At 32.4% G+C, this 5,250-nt stretch overlaps 1 non-coding gene across 1 annotated transcript; it reads right to left on the bottom strand.

The window, feature by feature from the left end:
* Positions 1-4,819: 4,819 nt before the first annotated feature.
* On the bottom strand, positions 4,820-4,926 carry LOC116124512. Its single transcript, XR_004127224.1, has one exon. It is a non-coding gene; the product is annotated as a small nucleolar RNA R71 (small nucleolar RNA).
* Positions 4,927-5,250: the final 324 nt, after the last annotated feature.

The raw sequence follows: 5,250 nt of genomic DNA, 5'->3' as shown, positions 1-5,250 counted from the left end.
GCCGGCCCAAGTGGGTTGAAGGCTTAAGCAAGGTAGATATCGCTACACAAGATTTGATTTGCCGGCCCAAGTGGGTCGAAGGCTCGATCGAGACAGATATCGCTAGACAGGATATGATTGTGCTGGCCCGGGTGATGCTTGGTCTCACTGGGTCGAAGGATTGAGCAGTGACCGATTTCGCCTAGCAAGATGGATATAGTGGTTCAACCCGCGCGATGTTAGATCTTGTCGAGTTGGACAGATTTACCCCTGGATACTAGTTGGGTAAGAGTTTTCACATGTGATTAAGAAATGGTTTGGATATATAAATGTATGTCATTTTTTTTGAAATGGAAATTTATAAATGTAAATGTTATCTGGATATGAATGTTTTTAAAAATGATATTTTTAGAGAAGCATGAGTGTATTTTTGTTTACTATAAAAGTTTTCAAAAAGAAGTTTTGCAACAAGAGATTCAGCATTGGTTATGAAAGATGGTTTATATTATAAAATGTGTTTATGGAAATAAGATTCTACAAGGATGAATGTTTTTTTTTTTTTTTTTTTTTTTTTTTTTGTATATGAATGTTTGTTGCATATTAACCCATTCCCCAGTCACTGGCATTTCTAGCTCACCCTTCATTTTTAAATGTTTTCTTTCCCCCCCAGGAGGTCAAGAAGGAGATCATGCAGAGGAGGGGATCCCACTCAAGGTTGGGCCACACGACTTCATTTCATCATATGATCCATAGTTGGTTTTATTTTCCGTTGCAAAGTTTATGTTTCTTTATCATGTATTATTTCATGTTCGGGTTCTTAAAGATATGGAAAAATTTGATACCATACGTTCATTTTGTAAAAAAATCAGTTGCATTTGTTTATTTGCAAATGATGTTATATTTCTGTAAGAAACAACAAAAAAAAAAAAAAAAAAAAAAAAAAAAAGTACTTATAAATGTTTTAGCTAGAAGAAGTTTTTGATGTTTTAATTCATAAGCAGGTTTCATAGTTTTCCCACATGGCACGTCTTGGTCACCCGAGTCTCATGGGTGTGTCCGGAGCCTATGGGATAGGGAGGGTTGGGACGGATCGTGTCACTTGGGGTGGGTGGGGTTGATTTTGTTACAAATTAAAGTTTTATAAGGTTGGGGTGTTTTAGCAAAATTTCAAATATAGGGGGTTAAAAGAAATAATTCAAATAATAATAATAATTAAAAAATACTATTATATTAATATTTAAAAAAGAAGGCAATTTAGTAATCTATATAACATATTCACCAATTTATCATTTCAATCAAACATATTATTTACTAATTTATTCGAATCAATCAAACACATTTTCTAAATATTCCTAGTAATCTTCAAGGTGGTCTTTCTTTCCGTTAATATAATATCACCCTATAATAAAACATTATATGATCCAAACACCCTCTTAAAGATAAACTTTTTACATATCCATATCTACTCATTACTACTTTTGAGCATTTATACATGTTTCTTAGTGTATATGTTTCTCTTTGATTAATATCTTTTAAGGAGTTTCAATTATCATATTAATCCACTCTTTTCGAAATTTAAAGTTTAACAAAGTTTATGTTAGAAAATAAGAGTTTATATACACACTTTTTAGAAAAAGAACATGAAACTCAATTTTCATTGAAACCCAATTTTTGAAAACAAGAATATGTGCCTAAAACCTAAATAATAATAAATTAAAAACCCCATATATTAATTCATGAATGAAATATAGAATTACCAAAAAAATAAAAATAAAACCAACGCTAAAAAGTAAATGCAAGAAAATTTTGAATTAGAGGATATTTACATGCAAGAAAGTAGAGAAAACAAGAATTGATCTCTTTTTCTTTTGGAAAAAGGGTTGAAGATCTAGAAGAAATGATTTTGGAGAATGTCTTTGGTTTTCGGTACCAAAAAGTATCTTGGTTTAACTTGGAACTAAACAGTCCAATAGTGAAAGTGAAACAAATATTTTAGTTTCATGAATTAGTTGTAGACTAAAGATTAGTCCCATTTTACAATTTTAGGGGTTAAAGTGTCAAGTTCAACAAATAAAGGAAGCCGGTGTTCAAAAACTAAATTTATAGGGATAAAACATAAATTCCTATAAAAAGCTGATGGAGCCAGGGGTGGCCAACAGATATGTCTATCTATTTATTTAATGGCAATTCCTGACTTTCCACTTGCGGAGTGGTATTTGGATATTTCTTATGCCTTTAGGAGTTCAATTTCTTCTTCTTCGAATTTATGTAGCAATTATATTTCTATTTTAAGGTTGACTGGATCGGGGATATGGAGTGATCATTAATTGGGTTGAGAGTGGTTCAAAATTTTCTGGTTCAATTCTTACTTAATAATCCAACTTTTTATTTGAATCTCATTCATATCTTTTAAGTTGATGAACGAGGTCCATATTTATTTATTTATTTCAAAGTATATGCCAACTAGATATCGGGTCCACACATTACGCGGGTATGTTTATTTAATATTTTTAGAATAGGTTGTAAAAATAATTTCTATATATGTATAAGTTTTAGAGTAAATATAACTTTTATATATGTACATAATTATGTTAACATAAAATTAATAATTATACCTTTATGATTATTAATATCAATTAATATTATGGAGATCAATTATTTGAACTTAAAATTTATATTGAGTTCATTTTCAGGTTTGATATTGACTATTTTTTTCACAGTATAAGATTCTTTCCAAGTTAAGGTTTGAAAACTGACTAATTTCCATCTTAATACATTTTTCTTGAAAATGGTTAGATTCTTGGAATGTCTATGTAATGTACTTATATAATTATTGTTAGTTGATAATCCTATTTTACCCAATGATTTTGCATTAAATTTTGACAGGATTTAGGATATTTTTCATACAATTTGGGCCATAATTGCTACCTAATACTATTAATTTGTCTTTGCAGGCCTAAACGATGATTTTGAGCATAAATAAAAGTTTTGAGCGTAAATTGTGTAACTTGAGCTTGAAAACTCAAAATGACCTGAATTTAGAAGCTTTGGAAAGCTAAGAAGAAGAGCTAAAACTTTCATATTTTGGGGTTTTCCTAATTCTAACTGGACAAGGGTGAAAACTTGGCTTGAAGTCGTGAAAAGTACGTTGGGAACTTGAGAAAAACGTCTTTGGACGTGCTTCAGTATTTCTTCCATAACTTGAGCTGTAGATCTCAGATTGTGCTGATTCTTGAACGAGTAGAAATATAATTGAAAGGGCTACTGTTAATGTGTTTAAGACTTTTCCCGTTTCAGAATCTATCAGGCTCAAATTTGGCCCGAACAATTCTCGCCGCGGTAAGGAAAAAGCTTCGCTGCGGCAAAACCTGCATCAACTATAAAAATAAAACGACGTGTTTTGGCTTGCAAGGGTTTCATCCTTAAGTGAGAGAGGTATAAATTAGAGCGAAAAAGAAGAGAGATGGGGTTGGTTCGTCATTTGGAAGGCAGCTCTTGGAAGGAGAAGAGTACTGAAGATTTGGGCTTCAAATTAGAGAAGATTTCTCAATCTTTTGCTTGTTTTTCAATGATGAATCTTGATTCAGTTTATTTTTGTTATTTTATTTCGTTTTTGAGTATGAACTGAGTTATTTAGCTAGGGTTTGATGTAATCTTGATACAATGATTCAAATTTATACGAATTGATTTCCTTTGAGTTTTAATTTCATGATTGAGTGTTTATCTCGTTGCTTAATGACTTTTGGATGCTTGATCACCATTCAAAGGTGTGTTGTTCACAATGAGACTAAGAAGTGATTTGTGATTGTTCCTTTTGGGATAAATACCGTAGATTAAGCAAACACTAGGGATATGTTTAGCGATCTATGAAATCTAGATAGAATTCCATAAAGCTTAAAAGACTTTGAACTATTAATCTTCATTTTGCTGGGTGCAGAAGCTTAATAGGGATAAGAAGGGAAAGGTAGCCTGAGAAGGTATGTTTTACAACTTAGAGAATTCGATTTTCAATCAAGGAATTAGAACTTGGGTAATAGATTCTATGAATTGGGTTAGCGTAACTAGGTGAAATCAACACCCTAGCACTTTTTTTAGCATTATTTAATTGGTTAAGTTGTTGGGTTTTTCTTTAATTTCATTATTATTCATTTATATTTTGTTAATTTGTATTTAGTTTGTTAATTTTCCATCAATCCAATTTATTGTTTCTTCAATTAGGACTTAAACTAGAGAAACCGGTACTTAGTAACACTATCCTCGTGGGAACGATACTCACTCATCACTTTATTAATTTGTGCGACTAGTGCACTTGCTAATTTGCATGTTTATGAAATCACGCATCAAGTTTTTGGCGCCGTTGCCAGAGATAGTTGATTATTAATATTGATAGTATCTAGTGTAGTGCTAAATTGAAGCTTTTATTTCATTTTTGTGGTTAATCGTAAATATTGTATAGTTTTAAGCTTGAGTTCTTTTCTTTGTAGTTTTTATTTTTATTTTGTAGTTAAGCTTAATTAATTGTTTCTTGTAGTGCATGTGGAGATCATGGCAGAAGTGCATAGAACGTTGATGGATTATGCCATATCAATGGTGCAAGAATGCAATTATGGTATTACAAGGCCACATGTTGCAGTGAACTTTGAGATTAAGCCAACAATAATTCAGATTATCCGACAGTCAGTCCAATTTGGTGGAAATTCATATGAGGATCCAGTTTTGCATATCGCTAGCTTTCTAGAGATATGTGACACATTCAAGGTTAATGGAATGACTGATGATGCAATTAGGCTAGATTGTTCTCATTTCCACTGAGAGATAAGGCAAAAGGTTGGCTCACGTCACACCCAGTTGGGACAATATCTCTTTTAGGCAGGGCAATGATGAATCATTTTATGAAGCTTGGGAGAGGTACACAGAGTTGTTAAGGAGATGTCCACATCATGGTCTACCGTTTTGGATACAAGTGCAAACATTTTACAATAGGCTGCTACCAAATATTCAAACTATGGTAGATGTGGCAACAGGAAGAGCCTTAAATAACAAGACCCTGGAAGATGCTTATGGATTGCTTGAGGTGATGGCCAACAATAACTACCAAAGACCTAATGAGAGAGCAATGTCAAAGAGAACAATGGGTCTACATGAAGTCGATCCGTTTGCCACATTATCAGCACAAATTGCATCACTTCAAAGCCAATTGGGACGTATGAATGTAAATTCTACTCACTCACCTTTTATAACTTTTGAATTTTGTGCAGGAAACCATGGGTG

Source organism: Pistacia vera, unplaced genomic scaffold (genome assembly GCF_008641045.1).
Source record: "Pistacia vera cultivar Batoury unplaced genomic scaffold, PisVer_v2 Contig152, whole genome shotgun sequence".
Taxonomy (NCBI): Eukaryota; Viridiplantae; Streptophyta; class Magnoliopsida; order Sapindales; family Anacardiaceae; genus Pistacia; species Pistacia vera.
The sequence above is the reverse complement of the archived record's forward strand: the minus strand, read 5'-3'. Positions and strand labels throughout refer to the sequence as shown.